The following is a 24,330-nucleotide window of genomic DNA, read 5'->3' as shown; positions in this document are numbered from 1 at the left end:
TCCCACTGTTCGTAACATAAACGGTTTTTGGAAAGAAAAATTTGAAATTGGATGATTATTGCACGAAATCAAGCTCTGGATCTACCAACGTATAGTTGTTGTGCTCTGATACCGTACATGTAAAACTGAATTTGAGCTCAATTTGTGCAATTATGGAGTTAGTGTGTGAAAAGGTGTTTGTGTGTGTATGGAGGTTGAAGATGGAGATGAGAGAGAAATTAAAGTGGAACGATTGGGATTAATTATGGAAATGGGGAAAAGCTTACAAATCTCATGTGGAAGGGGGCTATATATACCTTAAAGCTAAGTTTCACTAATGCTCCTTTCACATCTAAAATACTTACATTTTAACACCATTTTTTATCTCTAACATAAACCAAACAGATTTTACTGGTCTGTACTTTTAAAGTTAATTCCGCTTCTTTTAACGCCGTTAGGCAAAAGTTTTTGGAAATCCTTATTTTTAAATGACGGGTGTTACACATTTTTAGGGGGAAAGATTCAAAATATTTTTTCAATTAAAATTCGTTTTATTTTGAAAAATGCAACTGGTAAATTTCTTTGTTGAAACTGGAATCTGGAAAAAATCTCTCTAGTATATAGTTTAGTCTAGTCTTAAACTGGTGGTCAACCAGATTTTATAACGTTATGTTTTACTTGGTAAATACTTGTGACACGTGATGATACTCGAGTGTTTGTATCGCACTCACAAACGTCACCTGACATGTCTTACGTGTCAAGACTTTCTGCTGAAAATTATTGCACTTTTTATGGGAATTGTTGAAGTTAATTGGTGAGTGGGAATACCAGCCGTCATAGCATTAAATGCTTGATGGGAGGTATTAAATCTTTTTGAATTCTCAAAATTATTAAAAATCAAATTTTGAAATTTTGTGTAAAATTTGGGGATTAAAAGATCTTTTCGTATATATATTGGTAATATATTACTGCCTACATATACCCCCACTAAATATTTTTCTCATTTACTTCGCACAAAATTCCTTTCATTTACTCTTCCAATCATTCACAATTCGATATCTTTTTCTCTCTTTCTTCTTTAAATCCAAAACCCTAAATCCAAAATCTCAAATGGCTCCTAAATCTTCATCTTCTTCATCTCGCTCTCGTGATATGAATCTACTCACTGTCGAGTATATTCCATCCGAAAATGTTTCTCATTCCGTTGGTGCCCCCATAAGTTCAAAATTATAAAAATTAAACCCAAACAATCCAATGGCATCTCTTCAAGGGCTTCAGGCCGCTGATTCTCTCTTTGGGAAAATCCAATCCTTCGGGATTCTCCCCTCAGTGATGCCTTTTCTTTGAACCCAAACAAGTTGTTTCATGACTACTTGTGCGAGTTCTTGTACACAGCGTCCAATTCTGATGACTGCTCATCCATCTCCTTCACTTTAAAGGATGGGTTAGTCCCGTGTACCGTCACCACTGAGACATTGAGAGAGGCCCTTAACCTCAGTTACTATTGACAAGATGAGAGTCCAGTGGTGATTTCTCCAAATATCAACTTTCGTCAGGTCTTCCTTGACATGGGTAATAAAGAAGTCTTGGAGGGAGGTATACTGTAGACCAAGGGATCAGTTACTATGAGAGGGCTTTCCCCATCCTGGAAGTACTTCATGGTTCATTTGGTAGAAAGTTTAGGTGGGAGTTCTGGTGGTTTGGACCATATAAACTCTTTCCAGGCAGAAATGGCATACTGCCTGTGGAATGGACTAAGGGTGGACTTCGCAAACATCTTGTTTAGAAGCCTGGTGTTTAAGTTAAAAGGCAACATGGGTCCTTGTATCCCATTTTCGCGATTTCTATCTCTTTGCTTTATACTAATTCTGGGGCAGAGAAGTATACAACAACACGCAATCATTATACTCTGTGCCAGAATTATTAAGAAATCTGGACAACCTTGTGTCCACATCTGATGAAGTCTAGATTTCTCCAAGAATGTTATTGGCATTCTCTAAAACTGATGCACCTCCACCAGGTGAGTCGGAAAGACAACTGGCGGGCCTCAAAATAATGAGGGACCCACCAGTTCGTCTACAGATGCGGTGACTATTTCAGAACCTGGAGATCTCCCCTCAGGCATCCAGGCGGTTCCAAAGGAAAGAAGATCTACCAAAAGTAGAAGAAGATCTAGATCAGAACTTGCTATATCTGACTAGTCACAGCCAGTGATCGTGGTCTCTGAATCACTAGCCCATGATATTGCAACTGGGGAAAGAGCAGTTGTAGTTGAGGCTCCAGTTGATGCTTCGGCAATGGATCCTATAACTGATGAAACCATTGAGGAAACTCAAACTGGTCATCAGGAGTCTGAACAACCTATTCAGCCACCCCCAACATTTATAGATCTTGGCATAAATGAGGGTGAGTTTCAGCTTGAATCTTCGGATTCATCTAAGACTGAATCTTACCAGGGATGGCTGATGCAACTGTACTTGATCAGCTCCCTTCTCTCCTTGGTCAGCCCCAAGAACCACAAGTTTCAGTTTCACCACTTGACTTCTCCTCCTTACAAGAAATTCCAACATTCGCCTCTCGACAACTACTTTCATCCATGAATGTTCCTAGAAATAGACACATTCTTACACCACCGTCGCCGACATTCACACCTGAGCATTCTCAGCATGAACGTCACATTGAATCTCTTTCCCTTCCTTCTTCAACAACTTCTATTCCTTCAGCTGGTGCAACAACAACTAGAGAACCTTCACTTAATGTACCTCCTCCAGTTGTATTTGTTGCATTCCGAGCAGGTCCAGTGGCGCCTTCCCCTCCATCACTGGATAGCCATTTCGTGTCTTTCCAAACTGATATCTCAAACCTTTTAACAAGGGTGGAGGATATTCAGAAGACATTGGACAAGAATACCAAGTCCCTCTCCAAATACCACAAGGATCGTATTACCAATGTAAGGGTGGTTGATTTGGGGATTAACAAATTCTCTGGCAATGAGGACTTGGTATTCAGGAAGCTCAACGAGTTGGTCATCAGCTGCAATTCACTGGCTACTTCTTTAAAGGAAGCTTTAGACTTAACTCAATCAAAGGTACACACATCCATCACCAACCTGCTGAATAATATTGTCAGATCATCAGAGGTTGAGTTGAACGAATTAGAAAGACATGTCAAATTACTTGTTGAAAAACCCGGTCTGGATGTTGTTGAGCTTGGCAACCAGTTGGCCACTTCAGTTGGTCAGAAAATTGAAAATACCTTGGCTGAAAGGGAAAATCATCTGATAGAAATGGTGATATCTGAGATCACCAAGACTGTAGCGCCCCAGGTTGATCTCACCCCCATAACATCTAAGATCAATCAGTTGAGGTGCATTCTGGATACATTAACCAGCAAGGTATCTGATCACACTATTGCAATTGAAAACCTGACCACTGAAGCTGGCAAAGAAAAGGAAGAAAAAGTTGTAAAGGAAGTACTGGCAACTGGTCTTTCTCCGGATGATTTAAATATACTTCAAGCAATCCAAATGAGTCAAGACACCACTTGTGGGAATGTCATGACTCAATCTCAAGAGATTAATCATCTATGGAGGACAGTTCGCATCTTATGTGGAGTCTTCAAAGAGTGCAAGAACATGCAATCGTGGCAGCCTCTAGATCGCTTGCCCTCCAGTCATGCCAATTTTGAAGCTATTAGACAAGGACTAGATGCTGCCAAGAGGGAAAGGTCTGTTTGTATCCCTCGCACTCTGGTTGAAGCTTCAGGTTCAGGGAAGGAGATGGTTGTTGCTACCAGTACTGAGGCTGGTGAGCAGGTTATTGAATCTTTTGATGATGTGGTTGATAGGGGGAATGTGGATAAGGGAAAGGCCATTGCAACTGATGACTTTGAGAAACCTGCCGCTGATGCACCAATTTTGGAAACTGGCAATGTTGACCAATTGCCTCCAATTACTGAAAGTGAAAGTCAGAAATTAGCAAGGGTTGGGTAACTGGTCAAGGGAAGGAAGAAACAAATGAAGGCCAATCAGTTTGAATCAAGAAAAAATCTTCCAACCCCTCTTATTAATGTAACTGACACACAACTCCTTGACTTGCAACTGTTGGAATATAAGAAAATAAAAGAAGATCCAAGGATTGCCAATGCCCTGAAGGAAATGCTTGAAGTAGAACTGGACAAACACTACCAAGACGATGAAGCTGGTCTTGATGCCAAGTGTCTGAATGTATCGGTGAAAAAGGCTAAAGAGATAAGGTCAGAAGGGATTCTCAAACGGATTGAAAAGGTTAACAAGGTGGTCAGCAAAGTATTAACTCCACCCAAGTCCAAAGGAAGAAAACAAAAAGCCTTATCAAGAGATGCAAATCTAAGGACTTGGGTAGAACCATCTGAACCCACAACTGATGATATTCGAGCTGCTACTCACAAACTGAGCACGAGTAAGATCAAGCTGACCAATGAATCAGAGGCTCGCACATACTTATCTAATGTACAGCGTCGAAGGCACAATAAAGGTAAGATCACTGATGTGAAAGTATCGAACAAACCTGGTGCCAAACATTTTATTGTTACGGTTCAATACTTTGGTGGACCCAAAAGAACCACTGAGAACCCTGATGTCCATCAGTACGGTCATTCAGAGCATGTGGAGATGTTAAGCTTGCTAGAGAGTAGGCAGCGAAAGAACAAGGTTGAAAAAGGCAGGGAATATGTATTGCAAAATCTGATCAAGTTCAAGGAAAACATTGAAGGAAGATTAGGCCTTGATCTTGAAGACAAACAGCCAATCTCATCGGTTGCCAAGAGAAGGAAAACTGGTGAAGGGCCATCTGTTTAAGTTTTCCTTCTATCTATCTGCTTGTAAAATTTACTTTCTTGTAACTTCATTGTAAAATTGTGTATATATAAGTTGCCAGATTGTAATTCACAAGTTAGATAACTGATAAGATCTACAAACAATTAAAATTAAACTCAAGGCAGTTGATGATCTATAAAAATGTCTTGGAAACTTAATAGGTTTTATCAAACTCAAGTATTTCAAACTTACACTTGTATAGAAACAAGTTTGAAAATACTTGGCAATATTTCAGGACAATTAGGGGGAATTTCTTAGGTCCAGTTTTGCTGAAAACTGGATCTCTCCAGCTACATCTGGAGAGCATGAAGAATTCTCTGAAATATTTGAAGTCAAGTTGCAATGTACAATTTATGCAACTGATGACTTCCTCCAGTTGAGATCAGAAGACATATACCTGAAGACATTCCAATTGAAGTCGAAGATAACAAGTGGAAGAAAGAGAATGGCAATGGCAGCGAAGCCCAGTTGACATTCTGCCAGATCAATCAACTGGAGAATCCCTCAGTGTAAATGCCTTTACAAAGCTTTACACTGACTACGAGGAGGACCTTTTACACTACATCCTTTTAACCGGACAATAATCTTGTCTGTGGATAAAAGTGCAAAGATGTAGAGTGGTTGAATAAAGTAACCTTTTGTCTTACTTTATTTAGCATACACAAAGGATTATTTACTAATACTTTTGTGTGCTGTCAACCATATTTGTACGTCGAAGTTGAGATCCCAATGCTCTTACTTCGACTATAAATAGAGGTCCTTGCCCAAGCATTTCAACAACTTTGCAAACACATACATTCTGCAATATTGGTGAACTTGTGCAATATTCTCTCAATCGTAAAAAGGAACATTTCACAACTTTAAGTGTTTCGATTGTTAGGAGAATTTCCAAGTATAGATCAATTGTATTTCATAGGTTGTTAGGATATTTACATCTTTGTATTATCTTTGTTCCGCAACAACCTTGTATATTATTTAACAATCAATAAATAAAATACACTTGAAAATTACATATTATCTCACCATATTTTCTTACTTGTCAGTTACCTTATTGCATTGTATTTACTTATTCTGCTTGTCACCTTAATAAGTAATACTCCAGTTAACCTGGTACACTACTCACTCTAAACTGGTCACGTCCAGATTAAGTGATAGTGTTGCAAAGTGCTCTCACCATTGACATAGAGGTGTCTTCAGCACCCATCTAGTATTAGTTGGGACTTACACTTTTGATGGCATTTTTATGAGTTTTAAGGTTCAAAACACTGGATTGAGTTTTGAGGAAGATGAACAACCATATGCGTGTTCTTGAGCCATATGCGTATTCTTCATCTGCGCGTTCTTGTGAGCCCAGATCTTCAACATTCAAAAGTGTTATAAAAGATAATGAACTTAATTGTGATAACAATGGTGGAATTAGGGTTTGAGTGTATGTGGGTGATGGGAGGTAGAAGATGAAGTTAGAGAGAGAAAGTAATGTTAGAGAGAAGGATGTATGGAATTATGAATAATGCTTATTACAAAATGTATGGGGAAGGAGTATTTATACTCTAATCACTTTTATAACTAATACTTCTTCCATTATTGAATATTTACTATTTAATACCACATTTATAATTCTAACAATCTCCCCCTTAGTATTGAATTGTAAATGTTGCATCGTCTCCGGTCTTTAAATAAACATGATAAGCCTATTTGTTGAAATTTTTCAATGTTGAGTAGACCTTGAATCTTTCTCATTGTCTTCAACGTCTTGTATCAACTTTGACTTTGAATCTTCTCAACAAACATATTCATTTGACGATAGTCTAGGTAGAATGGTCTACTAAAGAATTTAGGTCAGTTTGAGTAGAAACATTCACACAAACTTTCTTAGTATCAACAACAAAATATTTATCCTCTGAATTCGGATTTTGAGACTTTAGGTGATTAATAAGTTTTTGTTGAGATTCCACCTTTTGTTGTAAACCTTCTATTTGTTTTTCCAAAAGTATGGTTGTAACATACATTTTAGTTGGTTTAGGTGGAGTACCGACAGATTCTTGGTTTTGAAAATTTGATGCAATTATTAGTCCCAACTATTATTAGATGGGTGCTGAAGACACCTGTATGTCAATGATGAGTGTACTTTGCAACACAATCACTTAATATGGACGTGACCAGTTTAGAGTGATTGTGTACCAGGTAATCTGGAGGTTTACTTATTAAGGTGACAATGTAAATAAGTAAATACAATGCAATAAATATAAGTGACAAGTATTTATATTGGTGAGACAATATGTATTTTTCAAGTGTATTTAATTTATTGATTGTTAAATAAAATACAAAGTTGTTGCGGAACCAAGATAATACACGTATGTAAATATCCTAACAACCTATGAAATACAATTGATCTATACTTGGAAATTCTTCTAACAATCGAAACACTTAAATTTGTGAAATGTTCCTTTTTGCGATTGAGAGAATATTGCACAAGTTCACCAATATTGCAGAATGTATGTATTTGCAAAGTTGTTAAAATGCTTGGGCAAGGACCTCTATTTATAGTCGAAGTATGAGCATTGGGATCTCAACTTCGAGGTACAAATATGGTTGACAGCATACAAAAGTATTAGTAAATAATCCTTTGTGTGTGCTAAATAGAGTAAGACAAAAGGTTACTTTATTCAACCACTCTACATCTTTGCACTTTTATCAACAGGCAAGACATGGCTTCTCCTTTTTAAAGGAAATTAAAGGTGCCTTGAGCAATATCGAACAGATGGGATAACCTTTTATGCCACAGCCAGTTGGTGTCCTCATCAGCCTTGACATAGAAACAATGTTCTTTTAGAGCTGGTTCCATGTCCATGATGTACACATTCCCTTTTCTTGGTGCAATCATCACTACCTTCCAATCCTTGTTAAAAATGGTGCCTTGAGCAATATCGAACAGAACCTTATATCCATTATCACAAAGTTGACTGACACTTATCAGGTTATATTTCAAACCATTAACAAATGCAACTTTTATGAACTGGACTTGCCAATTGTCAACAACACCATACCCTTCAGTTTTCCCACTTCCATCATTACCAAATGTCACTGCCGGTCCATCTTGTACAATGAACTCTTCCAGCAGGGGCTTACATCCGGTCATAGTACGGCCAACAGTGTTGTCCGAATACCAGATATTCTTCTTTCGATCGCCCTGCACACCCAAGCAAATGATTAGTTATTTTTGTGAACCCATCTTTTCTTGATGGGTCCACTGGACTCCTTCTTAGATATCTCAGGAGTTTGACTCGGGTTGGAACTGGAGGAAGAATCTGGAGGATTATTTCCAGCTTCAGAAGTAAAAACAATTGGTTTGATGGGAACTTTGACCTCCTTTTTCCTACCAGATTTTGCTCCTTTCTGAGTAGATTGTTTAGCTTTTTGTTTCTGAGGAGGTGTTTTAACAATTTGTTTTTCAACTGAAGAAGTCGAGGCTCCTTCCAAATTTTTAATTCTGGCAGTACAACTTTGTACCTGCCTTGACAAGTTCTGGAGTTGACTCTCCAGTTTCAACAAAAAGCTCTTTTCATCAGGCTGCTGGCCCATGGACTTGGGCTCGGCGGGGGTTTTAGTCTTTTGAGTCTTGGGCTCTTTGGACTTTTGAGGTAGAGGAATATCACCAGCTTCCTTCTTAACTGGAGCTTTAGCCTTTTTGGCTCTAGTTTGAACCTCAACAGGGGTGGTCTCAACAGAATCTAACTTGACAGGGCCAGAAGAGTCATAAAGAGTCTCAATTCTAACGGAATCTGGCATCTGGTGGATTGTGCGTAAAACACCAGATTTCCAGGCGGTTTTTTGAGCATCAATGGTTTTAGAAAATGCATCAACATTTGATAACCATGTGTTCCTTTTCAAGATCAAATTTCAATTTTTGGTTATCCTTTTCCAGTGCCTCAATTTTCAAATCAGATTCTTTAAGAGCCAACTGAACACTTTGTAAATCATTAATTTGATTTTTCATGTTATTAAATTCAGTTAAAACAGTCTCAAGATATCTTTCACAATCAGTTCTCAAAGTTTCAACAAATAACAGATCATCATTTAATGATTCACCAGTGTCAAGTTTTGATTCAGTGTCCAATTCATCATCATAATCCCTTACCTTTTTCAATATGATGTCCACCTATCTTCCAGAAATGACATCATCTTTCACCATCGGTTGCTTATTTTCCAGAGCCATAAAACAAACATCTCTAATCTCTTCATCATCATCAGATGAGTCATCAGAGAGTTCCCACTTTCCTTCAGTTTGAGCCGTCATGCACTTATTCTTTTCTTTTTCTTTTTCTTGTTCAAGTGACATGAGGGCTATCTGAGCATTGAGCTTCTTGTATTTAGCCTTGTAACAGAGGGACCAGTTTGGTTGTTCATCTGACTAGATCTGCATTTCTTCATGAAATGACCTTTGTTACCACACTTGTAGCAGGTAAGAATGGCCTTATCCAGAGAGTTGGAACTGAAAGCATTATTGGACCCATTAAATCGATTAGATTTATGCTTGAACCTATTAAAGGTTTTAGCAATCATGGCGACCAGATCATCATCGTCAGTCTCATCACAACCATCACTGAGATTAGTAGTCAGGCCAGAGTTCAAAAAGCTATTTAACATCTCCTTCATAGAATGTGATTGGACATTCTCAACAGACATTAAAGCAGCACAAGGTTGCCCAGTTAAACTGGCGACCTTGGAATTTTGTGCATGGTTTAAAGCATCTTGCGCAGCTACCAATCTTGCAACATTATTATCTTCAGTGAATCTGAAGGCTCCAAAGAGAGATGCAAGAGTGTGACTAAGTAAGGTCTTTCCTTGTCTTAGGACAAGAACCATGTGTGCCCATTTGGATGGCAAAATATCACAAAATTTTTCAAGAAGGATGTCCTTATCCATTTCAATCCCTAAGCTTCTTAGTTGATTAATCAAACTAGTAAACCTGGTATAGGTATTGGCCAGGCTTTCATTGGGAAGAGCAAAGAAGGTTTCATACTTCTTGTTTAAAGCAACTTTTCTGGTAGAAAGAGTGTCAGCTCTTCCTTCAAACCAGAGAACCAATTCTTCCCACAAAGACTTTCAACTGGGAAACAAAACAAGGGTTGGAATTAATTCCTCTGAAACAGCTGCGAGGATCATGTTTTTCAGTCTGGTATCAAGGTCAACCAGTTTGCGATCCTCATCAGTCCAATGTTCTTCAGATTTTTCCCTTGAACCTCTTCTCCTAGTTGGGTCAAGAAGAGGACTAACACCACTGGAAATGGGTATATATGGTCCATCCTTGAGGATTTTCAACATATACCTTTCTATCCCACCAAAATGTAAGAGCATTCTGGCTTTCCATGTACCAAAGTTATCCTGGTTTCCATCGAATTTGGGAACAGGAGTATTGGAGTAATGTACATGGACGTGGCTCGCTCCAGGAGTAGGAGGAGGAGGAGGAGGATTAGTATTTAAAGGAGCTGCATTAACATTAGGATTAGGTTGTTCATTAGGACCAGAACCATTCTCACCTTCAGCAGCCATCGAAGCAGACCTAGGTTATAGAATTGAAACAATTCAACCTGCCTGCTCTGATACCACTTATTAGTCCCAACTATTGTTAGATGGGTGTTGAAGACACCTCTATGTCAATGGTGAGTGTACTTTGCAACACAATCACTTAATCTGGACGTGACCAGTTTAGAGTGATTGTGTACCAGGTAATCTGGAGGTTTACTTATTAAGGTGACAATGTAAATAAGTAAATACAATGCAATAAATATAAGTGACAAGTATTTATATTGGTGAGACAATATGTATTTTTCAAGTGTATTTAATTTATTGATTTTTAAATAAAATACAAAGTTGTTGCGGAACCAAGATAATACACGTATGTAAATATCCTAACAACCTATGAAATACAATTGATCTATACTTGGAAATTCTTCTAACAATCGAAACACTTAAATTTGTGAAATGTTCCTTTTTGCGATTGAGAGAATATTGCACAAGTTCACCAATATTGCAGAATGTATGTATTTGCAAAGTTGTTAAAATGCTTGGGCAAGGACCTCTATTTATAGTCGAAGTATGAGCATTAGGATCTCAACTTCGAGGTACAAATATGGTTGACAGCATACAAAAGTATTAGTAAATAATCCTTTGTGTGTGCTAAATAGAGTAAGACAAAAGGTTACTTTATTCAACCACTCTACATCTTTGCACTTTTATCAACAGGCAAGATTATTGTTCGGTTAAAAGGATCTAGTGTAAAAGGTCTTCTTTGTAATCAGTGTAAAGCTTTGTAAAGGCATTTACACTAAAGGATCTCCAGTTGATTGATCTGGTAAAATGTCAATTGGGCTTCGCTGCCATTGCCATTTCCTTTCTTCCACTTGTTGTCTTCGACTTCAACTGAAAGGTCTTCAGATTTATGTCTCCAGATCTCAACTGGAGGAAGTCATCAGTTGCTTAAACTGTACGATGCAACTGGACTTCTAATATTTCGAACAATTCTTCATGCTCTCCAGATGCAGCTGGAGAGCTCCAGTTTTATAGCCAAAACTGGACCTAACAACAATTTCTTCCAATTAGAAAATTGAAGATTTTTTAGTTTTGTACGAATCATTTATTGCATCATAATTAATAAAAAAAACTCATGTTTTGGTATTCTCTCAACTTCATCAGTCTCAAATTCGTCATCCAATGGACGAATAAATTGTTGTATCATACCAAGTCGAAGAAATTTTTCATCATACAAAGGTTCAATTTCCTCTTTGGCTTTTTGTAATGGAGTGATATTCTCAAATCCCAACCCGAGAAGAAGATCCGTTTTGTCAATTTTTGACTTGTTGAAATAGGCAGTGAAATCCAAGAGAGGGTTTTGTTCAACTTTATATAACTTTTCTTGATAGAAAAGTATATTCTTTTTAAATTCCTCAACTTGTTTTTCAAGATTCTCAATCTCAATGCTTTTTAGAAAGCAAGTATGATTTAAGTCGGAAATCTTTCTTTCGAGTTCAACATTGTTTGGTTTAGCTTCTTGGAGCTTTTTATTAAGAATATCAACATCCATTTGTCTAACATTTGCCCGAAGCCACTCATTGGTCTTTTGAGTTTCAAGATCTTGATTGGCTTTTTCAAGATCATGAATGGTCTTTCCAAGAGTGTAACATTTTTGTAATAACTTAGAATCAGGAAAGGCATTCAACTGACACTCTTTAACCAACACTTTGTCTTTATATATTTGAAAGTCTTGTTTAATAGCATCATGTTCAAAAATTAATTTCGAATGTTCTTTAAGAAGTTTTGAAAATTCACTTTTAGAAAATGAAACACTATTTTGCAACTTTTTGTTTTTGTTGGCTAAAGATTTGATTTGAGTTGTCAAGTTTGACAAAGCTAAGCTACATGACTCTTTATCCTTAATTGATGAAAAAGTAGAGTCGAGATTTACCTCATCATCTGGGTATTCATCATCAGTGCTTTCAGCTTCAAAAACTTTGTCCTTGGCCAACCTCGCCATAAAGCAAACATTAGCAGAGAGATCTTCATCCTCATCATCAGAGAGTAATAGCCATTTGTCATCTTCAGAATTGTCTGCTTCAACTTGTTTGGCTAACAACATCTTCTGCTTGTAATACTCATAGTTCCGCTTTCGCGGTTGCTTGCAATCAACAGCAAAATGTCCAGGAACACCACAATTGTAGCACTTTTTGTCTGATGCCTTACCCTTCTTAACAACTTGTTTCTTATTAGCTTCCTTCTTCTCACCATGCTTTGATCCACTTGCTTCACCTTGCTCATAACTCTTAGGATGATAGTAATCTTTCTTGGGAAATGCACTTGTAGAAAAAGTGCGGAGATTGTTGTTTGTTGGCCTCGCTTTGTAAAATTTTCTTTTGAAATGTTTTGTTACCGCGACAAGAGCTTGATATAGTTCATCTGAAACACCATCTCTTGTAGCCAGCAAATCATCTCCCTCCTCATCAGATGAAGAAACAATTACCATTTGCCTCTTAAGAGCTTCAGAAACCTTCTTTTCAACAATCAATGCCAAAGGATCAGCAGATACAACTTCTGGCATTTTGCTTGATGAAGCTTTGTTTAGCACTTGGTGTTCATTGAGTTTGAAAGATTCATAAAGAGTATGAATGGTGAACTTGGTCAGATTTTGATGTTGCTTAATCTGTGTTCCAAAATCTTCCCATTCTGGACCAAGAGCTTTGATGAATTTGATGTTTAACTCAATCTCTGTTTTCTTGACATTGTTCTTCCTAAGTTCATTTATGACATTGCAGAACCTACAGTAGACAGCATTAAGAGATTCATTTGGCAATTTGCTGAAGTTGTGAAACTCAGTCAACACATTTGTCAATCTTATTGTCGAAGTCACGTAAGATCCTTCCGTTTGTCTTGCCACCTCATCCCATATCTCCCTGGCTGTATCATAAGAATCAACAGAGCCATAGATTTCATCTGGTAGTGCTTTGTATAAGCATGATCTAGCTCTGTTATCTGCAGTTGTTCAATCTTTTTGTTCATCATTCAAAAGATCAAGAGTGAGTATTGCATCGGTAGTGGGATGGCGATGAACTGCAAGTCCATTAAGGATGGAATCTTTAAGCATGTGACCATTTGGTTGACATTCCACATAGTCCATAAATATTTTCTTCCATAGTCCATAGGAACCACACTAGAGAACTGGAGGTCTTGTATCTGAACCCAATGCCAATGCTTCACGAGAAGCCATTTGAAATTTATTTGAATTGAGAAATTGAATTGAATTAAAGGAAATGAAATGAATTAATGAAGATTGTTTTAAAATGAGAAATGAAACGATCTTGGTGAAACAATCTTAGTGAGGATCGTTTTAGGGTTCTTTGATTTTGAAGAATTTTCTAAGTTTTTTGGAAAGATTTGGGCAGTGTAACAGTATGAAATAGAATTGAGCAAAACCAATCAATAAGATCAGTTACCCAAGAAGTGTGTGATTCCCAATCACAACAACTTCAAATGATCAACCAAAACACACCAAAGTACGAGAGAACTGGGACGGTCTTCAAAGGAACTGGGACGACCTTGGTGAGGATCGTCCTAGGTTCACAATGTTGGGACGACCTTGGTCAGGATCATCCTAGCTTTCAGTGAGCTGGGACGATCTTGGTGAGATCGTCCTAGGGTTTTTGTCTTAAAACTTTCAAGTATCAAACACTTTCCAAGTGTTTGAATTGACCAAACCAATCCGAAAGGATTAATTAGCCACAACCACACACAATCACTTGTCAGAACGATCTTGAGAGGATCGTTCTACAAGCCACAAAGTACTAGAATGAGAAATGAAGAGTTCAAAGACTGAGACGATCTTGCTGAGATCGTCCTAGCCAAGATTGTCCTATGGTCGTCATCTTCATCAGGAAAACAATTTTACATTTAAACTCCATTAACGACTTCAGAAAGCTTCAATATTTTTCGATTTACTAGGAGTTAGAACTTGAAATCACTTGCAAACTTGAAATCACTTAAACTCCATTAACGACTTCATCGGGTTGATGAAGTTTGTCGGGGTGTTTGTGTTGTTTGATTTGGTATTGGTGTTTGATGTGATGGTGAAACCAACCCAGAGGTTGTTGGCACACTTATGGTGTGACCTAAACCAGCCTAAACTGATTCAGGATTTCCTGCAGATCCTTGGGTTAGACCCTCACCAGCAGTTTCAGATTCAGTGGCTTCACAACCAGAATCGGGTTGTGTCCTAGACTGTAATAAATCATTGTCCGGGACTTGTTGTTGGGCAACACCACTAATAACACTGGGGTCACTAAGAATGACCGTTAATACAACAGTGTCACCTTGGCGTTCATACTGTCTCTCAGTCTCTGTTTGAGAACTATTGCGTGCGGCTAAAGCTGGCATAATGTTAGCTACGACAGAACTTCCAAGCTGTCCTAGAGGGTCACACAAAGTGGGCCCCTCTCCGCTTGTGCTGGCATTAGTATGCAACTGAGGTCGCAGGTTCGTGTCCCTAGGAGATCTAGATTCAAGTGTACGAAATGAAGGCGAGAGGTGGGGTGGTCCTCTTTTATTTCAATACTCTCATCCTTCAAATGAGAAGAGTGTGGTGAACTTGGTTGTTCCCCGTGCATTTCTGAGACTAACTCCTGTTGTGAGGAGTCAGAATGGCGAGGAGAGTTATGTGCATGCAAGAGTGGAGAGCTCTCGACTTCTGCCCTAGGGTTGTCATCCCGACTAAACACATGTGTTTCAACTATCGGAGGGCTAATGTTTTCTTTTTGCTCTTGTCCTATACCGGCACAACATCATCTCCAGTGCCCTGATTCTCAACATATACATCAGATTTAACATTTTCAATTGTTTGGGTGATATGTTCATCATCAAAATCTGTCGAGGTACCAAAAGTTTCATCAATATCACCTGTACCCGACCCTTCTCTGTGTGAGCTAGAAACTAAAGTAGAATGTTTCTTTTTGTGCTTCTTATTTGTTATCATCAATAAACCAGATTTGGTTTTAATATTTCTAGCTCGCATTTTCAATCATCTCCCTGGTATTGGAGTAGGCATGTCGGTTGTTGTTTCAAGAATTGTTGATGAGTGTGGTGGGGAAAGACTGGTGGAATTGGAGAAGAAATAGAAGGAAGTGGTGTAGACGGTGTTGATGGAATTGATGGTGTTGATTGAGATGGTGGTGGTGTTGTTTGAGAAGATGAAATGATAGGTGTGATGGGAGATTCATGAACATGTTCTTCTTCAAAAGAAACTCTTGCTGATTTCCTTCTTTTGGCACAACACTCCCCTATCCGCTAACCCCTCTCTTTCTTTTAGAACTCCTAGGACCCTCACTTGGCGACCTATGCACAGTTTGGGTAGGAGTATATCGGCTTTCAGACCCCGTAACTGTGTCTAACCACTCTCTATAAGTCCTAAGATGGGGACTGTTAGCCGGCACCAAGTTTAGCAGAAATGATGGAATCGGGAAAGGTTTAATAACATCACTACCAGTGCCTCTCAGATTTGATTTATACATTGCAATGACACATTTGAAGCTATTGTCCAATTTAGGAATGACATCAGTGGAATCAAGAACATCTTCAATTATCAAAGTGAAGAATCTGATGTACGGGATATACTTTCTTTCTTGCACATCTTTAGCTTTCACAACTTGAGCCATTTTCTCCCAGATTATCTTGGCATAATCACACTATACGTTGTGAGTGACTGCATAGTAAATTGATAGAGAATGTCTTGTCATTGCATCTATCCCTTTCTGAGATGGCATCAAGCAAGTATTCAGCACATTATACATTGTGTGCCACAAAGTAGCCACATTCATCCTCTTGAAGTCTCTTAATGAAGATAACTCTCCTTCATATCCCAATGCATGAACTGCAGTCAACATTTCTTCAACCGAAGGAAGTTCTTTGTATACTTCTTGCTCAGGGAATCCCAAAATAGATCTGAATTGATCCAAGTCGAATTTGCACAAATAGAATTTCCCTTCTGATTCCAGTGTATATTGAAATAAGTCTTCTGATTTCTTTCTCGTATCAGTCTTTAGGTACTCAACAGATTCCCATAAGTCAAACACATACTTCTCAGGAACTATTGCACCATTGGTGAGAACAACATTCAGAGGATGATTGTTAAGGATCTCGGTTATGATTGGAAATTTAGATGCAAACGGTATATGTAAAACTTGATTAGCTTGCATCTTCATTGAGGCACCTTCTTCAAACATTGTCATCTTTTTATAATGCTGAATAAAGCCTGAAAGAAAATCAAACTGACCAACATTTGACCAGAAAAAAAAACTTTAAACACCACACAAAGAAATAAACACATTTGAACAACTTAGACACATTTTTTGCACAAAGACAATGTTTCGTACATATATCACAAATGAGACAACAAAGGTAGTACACAAAGGCGTTCGATACCTTGCTTCTCACCCTAATATATATAAGAAGCATGACAATTTATAGAATCACATAGGTATTAAAAGATAAGACAACAATGGTTAAACACAAAGGCGTTCGATACCTTGCTTCTTACCCTAATACCTATGAAAACTATAACTGACCACACATAAGACAAATACAGACACGTACTTTACCAAAATAAACTTGACACATACTAAGTAAAGAAAGATATAAGAAAAAAGACAAAGTAAAGATTTGATTTCATGCGTGTGCCGAGCTAAGATCTCGGCAAATAGCATCTTTTGGAGAAACATGTTGACCAGAAAAATACTTAATAGAAAATTTTATTTTGACAACAAATTTTGAGATCTTGTTATATTTACCGAGCTTAAACCTCGACATCTAAAAGCAATGTAAGTTTAAACCATCAGATTTGCAAAGTGTATGAAGTCTAGTGAATGTCGAGCAATAACTTCGGCAAATAAAATAATTCAATTGGACTTCATATAAATGTATGAAAAATCCTTTGATTTGAACAACAAGAATATTGCCAAACATTAAAGGATCATTTCAAGGAAAAATTGTTTTCAAGTCATTTCAGAGAAACTTTAACTATTTGTCGAGCAAAAACCTCTGCAAATTGTATAAATTGAACAAAAACATGACTTAGAAACTTTTTCATGAAAAGTATGAAATGCCGAGTTCGTTACTCTGCAAATGGTTAAAGAAAGCTTTTGAAAATGATTTTTCATCGAAGAGTATGGTTTGCCGAGCTTAGTGCTCTGCAAGCAGATAAAGAAAGTCCATTGAAGAAAAATTTATCAACTTGTGCTATTTGCCGAGCTCGGAGCTCTGCAAATAGTTAAGTTATGCCTTAGAAAGAAGATTATCCCCAGAATGTATTATTTGCAGAGCATATAGCTCTGCAAATAATAACTTTTAAGACTTAGCCAAAATTTTTAACTAAAACAATGATTTTCATGGAAAACTGAAGTATGTCGAGCTCAGAGCTCTGCATATAGTCGATCAAACACCTCGTCATTCTTTATTAAAAGAAAGATATTAACAAGTAAGCCCAAAAATATATGAAGATATGAACATGATTATTGACACTTGTATTATTTGCCGAGCAAAATTCTCGGCATTTAGAACAAGATCTTCATACCCTTAGAGAAAAATGCCCGATCCTTTGATGATCAAACCCAGAAACCCCAAACAAGCAGATTAAAGAATCAAGATCAAATAACCATCAAAAAAACACCCTAATCATGCATTTAAACACATCAAAATATATGCCAAATCATCACAGAAATTGTATCAAACGTGATCAGTTCAAATAGAAATTTAATCAAACAGTTTGAATTCAAACTTAAAAATGAGAATATCACCTTAAAAGTAATGATTTGATCAATGAAAAACGCTGAAATAAACCCAGATAAGATCACAAACACACCCTCTTCTTTGTTTATTACCCCGATCATGATAAGTATTGAGTGAATGAAAGATAGGATAATCGATTTTGAGAGAAAATGGGTCAACCAAAAATGTTGTTTTGAGAGTCCTTCTTGTTTCCTTAGCACTTGTGTGAGGTTGCATCAAAAACATCACGAAGTGAAAACCGGTAGCTTAACCTTCGCTGATGGGGTTTTTTCTTAGGTCTTGGATATTTCTGTAAATGGTATGAGTTTTTTTCCAGCCTTTTCGCAACCTTTGCAGTTAAAGTTCTAAGAAGAGTCTAGATTGTGTAAAGTGTTGTACTTCTAGATTTGTATTTTGTATGTTGATCACTAGTATCTTGCTAGTGATCGGTTATTAATATAATTCATTTATTGCTATTCAAAAAAAATGAGCCCCACCCATTTTGAGATTTCCTTTTAAAATGCAAATCCGGGTTAGGGGTCCGGGTATGACCCGCGTGCCAAACTGGATCCAACCTTTTATTGGGCTAACATACATTTTTGGTCTTCTCATCATTTTGGGTATTCTAACACACAATAGGCTAAACCAGAAAAAATAAAAAAAAATAAAAATAACACACACAAAAAATTTAGTAAAAAAAAATAAGCCCAGAAAAAAAAAATTCTCTTTTTATATTTTCCAATTTAGTATTAGGTTTTTCATTTTTAAACAGCACACATATAAAGGAGAAATTTAAACAAACATGACAAGTAATAACAAAAACAAAAATATTTACATGTGTTTGCATACTCCCTCTCAAATTAAGCATATAACAAAATAAAATTACAAACTCCCTCTAAAATCATGCATTCTACCCTTTTTCTCCCCCTCAAACATTGCATGTAATAACAAGTAAAACACATCAATGTTTGAAACAGAAAATGAACATAGAATACATGGCATGAAAGCAATTAAGTTTGTAAATCAAGCATTCCTAACTTGGTTTTTAGAAAATTAAACCTTTGTTCATCCAGTGGTTTAGTGAAGAGTTCTGTCAGCTGGTAGTCAGTCGGGACAAAATAGAGTTCGATGTTACCTTTCTCAACATGATCTTTAATAAAATGGTACCGAACATCTATGTGCTTAGTTTTTGTATGCTGAATAGGATTGCAAGATATTGCAATATCCCTCTTTGAGTCACAGTAGATTGGAATTCTCTCAAACTAAAATCCATAATCAGTTAATTGTGTCTTCATCCAAAGAACTTGTGAACAACAGCTAGCTGCAGCAACATATTCAGCTTCTGCAGTAGATGTAGATACACAATTCTTCTTCATTGAAGACCAACTTACCAACCTATCCCCTAAAAACTGTACACTTCCCGAAGTACTCTTTCGATTCAATTTACAGCCTGCATGGTCAGCATCCGAGTATGCAACTAACTGAAAGCCGGTATCCTTTTGATACCATAGACCAGGATTCATTGTTCCTTTAAGGTAACGGAAAATCCGCTTGACGGCCTGAAAATGACTTTCTTTGGGATTGGCCTGGTACCTTGCACGCATACATGTAGAAAACATAATATCCTGGCGACTTACAGTCAAATACATGAGTGACCCTATTATACTGTGATATTTCTTTTGATCAAAATATTTACCATTTAAATCAGCATGAATTTTTGTTCGAGTCTCCATGGGTGTTCCAATTGGTTGACAATTTAACATATCAATCTTTTTCAACATGTGAAGAATATATTTATTTTAACAAATAAATGTGCCATGTGAAAACTGTTTGACTTGAAGACCAAGGAAAAAGTTTAACTCACCCATCATACTCATTTCAAACTTGCTAATCATCAGTGCAGAAAAATTCTTGCAGTACTTAGGGTTAGTCGATCCAAAAATTATATCGTCAACATAAATCTGGATTAAAATAATGTCACTGCCTTGTCGTTTAATGAACAAGATAGTGTCAATCGAACCTTTATTGAACCCAGATTTCAAAAGAAAAGTAGTGAGAGCGTCATACCAGGCATGAGGAGCTTGTTTCAAACCATACAGTGTCTTATCTAACCTATAGATATAATCCGGATGTTGAGAGTTCACAAAGCCTTCTGGTTGATCGAAATAGACCTCTTCTTTGAGAACTCCGTTCAAAAACGCTGTTTTGACATCCATTTGGTATATAGTAAAGTTCTTGTAGGCAGCATAAGCAAGCAACATGTGTATTGCTTCAATTCGTGCAACAGGTGCAGACGTCTCATCATAATCTATGCCATATTGTTGACAATATCCCTTTGCAACCAAACGTGCTTTATTTCATACAAAAACTCCATTTTCATCCTTTATGTTCTTGAAGATCCATTTGGTTTTAATTGGTTCTTTGTTCTTGTAAGGATTCGGAACCAATCTCCACACCTCAAGCCTCTCAAATTGATTGAGTTCTTCCTGCATAGCTTTGATCCAATCTGGACTACTGAGTGCCTCATTCACAGTTTTCGGTTCAACTATACTCAGGAAGTTCACAAACAGACATTCATTCACGGAAGCAGATCTTGTCTGTATTGCCAATTATCTGATAAATAGGATGAGATCTAATCCATTTGGTTGAGTGTGGAAGAGGATCTTGAGGATCATTCAATTCTTCAGTATCAATAAAAGCCGGAGTATGTTGTGCAGTTACTTGCTCAAACGAAGTTGTCATTGGCTCAACAAAGTCTTCAATGGCATAAATTTCAGGATTAGTGTCGGGATTTTTCACTTGAGAAATATGGTTATGTGAACCTTGTAAATCAAAATTAGCAGTATGAAGAGGAGAATCAGATGATGGGGATGATACATCTGAAGAGAGTGATGGTGATGATTCATTGTATCCATTTGGTGCTGAAGAAGTATTAATGGTACTGGAAACTGTATTTGTATCTAAACCGGGTTCAGACATTCTTGGATGATAATGGTAAAATTCTTTAAACAGAATATCCAAATCCTCTGTGGTCGGAGCACTGAATTGAGATTTAACATCTGAAGCGGTTTTTGTTATAGAAGCTTGTGGTCGATTAAGTTCGGGTCTTGAACTGTTTCGTTCAAGAACCATTCCTGAGAGTTCATCAAATCAAACATTCATACTCTCAACAATCTTCTTCGTCTGACGATTATACACACGATATGCAATCGATTCTTTTGAGTAACCAATGAAGTATGCCTCATCACCCTTTGGTTCAAACTTTCCCAAATTGTCTCGATCATTATGAACATAACAAACATATCCAAAAATGTGTAAGAAGTTCACATTGGGCTTTCTTTTATTGATCACCTCATATGGAGTTTTGTCAAATCTCTTGTTGATAATGGACCTATTCTGAGTAAAACAAGTAGTAGCTACAGCTTCAGCCCAGAGATTTATAGGTAGCTTTGAGTAGGCAAGCATTGTTTTAGCTGCTTCAACAAGAGTTTGATTTCGACGTTCTACTACTCCATTTTGTTGAGGTGTTCTTGTGGCAGAGAATTGATGAGTAATGCCTAATGATTTAAAGAAAGAATGAATTCTTGAATTCTGTGCCATTGTTTGAGCGAACTATTCGAACTAAGGATTGAAGATTCACTTGGTTTGCTTAATGTGAGTCCCTCGATAGCTACAGATCGCTCTCGAGATCGTCTATGATTATGTCGTGAGTGCCGAATCCTCACGAGATAACTAGTTTGATTAGTAAACGGGAATATCGCTAATTATCAAGTAGATAATCAGCCGTATGATGCTATATTCGTTTCTATAAGCTATAGAACGAACTTAGATGTCTGGAGTACGTGTATGTCGAATGTATATATCTTATTAGGGTATTCATTCGTATATATAAGTTTCAGGTCGAACTGGGCTTGCTGGGCTTTGTTCTTACGAACTTAGCTGCCCAGCCCATGTAACGAAGTTAATCTTCGTTTGTACCAATCGAAGTTTATCTTCGTTTGCCCCTAACGAAGATATACCTTAGACGAATCAGTATCAAAGGAACCATACATGGGATACCAAAGACCTAGACGAGGTCTGGCTTTCACATAACGAAGAATCCTTTTCGCAGCTTTCAAGTGAGACTCTTTCGGATTAGCCTGATATCTAGCACACATAGAAATAGCAAAGGTAATATCTGGACGTGAGGCTGTCAGATACATCAAGGATCCAATGATAGCTCGATATTGAGTGGCATCGACGGATGGATCATTAGGCTTATCAGGACACAACCCATGATTAGTCTTAATAGGAGTAACAGCATCCTTAGCATCAGACATTCGAAACCTAGTAAGAAGATCTTTGACATACTTGGTCTGATGTATAAAGAAGCCATCCTTCAGTTGATCCACCTGTAGGCCAAGGAAGAAGGTTAATTCCCCCATAGCACTCATCTCAAACTTAGCCTTCATGCTCTGTTCAAATTCCTTGCACATTTTTTCATCAGATGAACCAAAAATGATGTCATCGACATAAACCTGTACAAGCAAGTAGTCCTTCCCTTTCCATTTAATAAACAACGTGTTGTCGATAGAACCTCTGGTGAAACCACTTTCCTTCAAATGTGTGGACAATTTTTCATACCACGATCGAGGAGCCTGATGTAAACCATATAAAGCCTTATCGAGACGATATACTTTATTAGGAAAGTCTGGATCCTCAAACCCGGCAGGTTGTTCTACATACACTTCTTCTTTAATGTCTCCATACAAGAAGGCACTCTTTACATCAAGCTGATACACCTTAATACCTTTATAACTAGCATATGCCAGAAATAATCGAATAGCTTCAAGTCTAGCTACAGGTGCAAATGTCTCATCGTAATCAAAACCTTCTTGTTGCTCAAATCCTTTAACCACCAATCGAGCCTTATTTCGAGTGACTACACCTCTGTCATCGCGTTTACAACAAAAAACCCAACGCGTTGTTAAAGGAGATTCACCCGGAGGTAAGTCAACTAACTTCCATACCTCAAGCTTTCGAAACTGAGCCAATTCTTCCTGCATCGCCTCAACCCATGACGGTTCCTTAAGAGCCATACCAACATTTTTAGGCTCAACCTGAGAGATAAAGCAGTAATACAAGTACCAAGTAATTGCCCCAGTATCTTTAACTTCAGCAAACATACACGACGATTTCTTAGATTGATTCCTCGTGCGAACAGAGGCAGAAGCATCACCAATGATTTGCTCGACTGGATGATCCTTGTTGACCCTAGTTTGAGGAACCTTATCGACTGAAAGATAGTCTCCCAAATTTGTCTGCACATGTTGCTCTGGAGTTTTATAATTTGGAGTGTTAGGCTCCTCCTGAGTTTCACCTTCCGTGTCATCAGTATCATAGAAAGGAGAATCAGGGAGAGGTACATGCAAAGGATCCGTAGGAACTATAGGAGCAGGCTCTAAGGTAGAATCTGCTACTTTTGTCCCACTAGATTCTCTAGATTCAGAAGTAGGCTCAACTATTGGTGAGGAAACAGAAGAAGAACCAGAAACCGGTCCACCATCCAGAGGATCATAAAAAGTAACGACATCCTCCACTGTTGGAACACCTGCAAAAGAAACAGGACCACGAAAAGAAGTGAAGACACCATCATAATCAAAATTATGAGCAGGACCAAGGTGTACAGCAGGTTTATGACTGACAATTACGACATTTGTACCAAAATCTACTTTGCCAGTCTTCTGATTGTACACATGCCTAATCGGTGTACTTGGAACATAACCCAAAAAGAAACCCTCCTCAGATTTAGGTTCAAATTTCCCTTGAGGAAGAGTTTTAAGAAAAGTGCACGGAACACCCAAAGGCTCAACATTTTGTAAATTAGGCTTTGTGTTGTGCAACAGTTCATAACTAGTCTTTTTGAATCGTTTAACTGTCAAAACCCGATTCAGAATGTGACAAGCTGTATTCACTGCCTCTCCCCAGAAAGTAATAGGAAGCCCTGAATCAGCAAGCATCGTCCTAGCTGTCTCAATTAAAGTCCTGTTCTTCCGTTCAGCCACTCCATTCTGTTGCGGCTCATATGGTGCACTGTACTGATGTTGAATTCCTTTGGTCAAGCAAAATACAGTAATAGTATTATTCTTGATCTCAGTACCATTGTCACTCCTGATTCTCTTAACTTTGACTCCATGGACATTTTCAACTTG

This window comes from Erigeron canadensis, chromosome 3, assembly GCF_010389155.1.
Source record: "Erigeron canadensis isolate Cc75 chromosome 3, C_canadensis_v1, whole genome shotgun sequence".
In the NCBI taxonomy this organism is placed as follows: Eukaryota; Viridiplantae; Streptophyta; class Magnoliopsida; order Asterales; family Asteraceae; genus Erigeron; species Erigeron canadensis.
Note: the sequence above shows the minus strand (reverse complement) of the source record.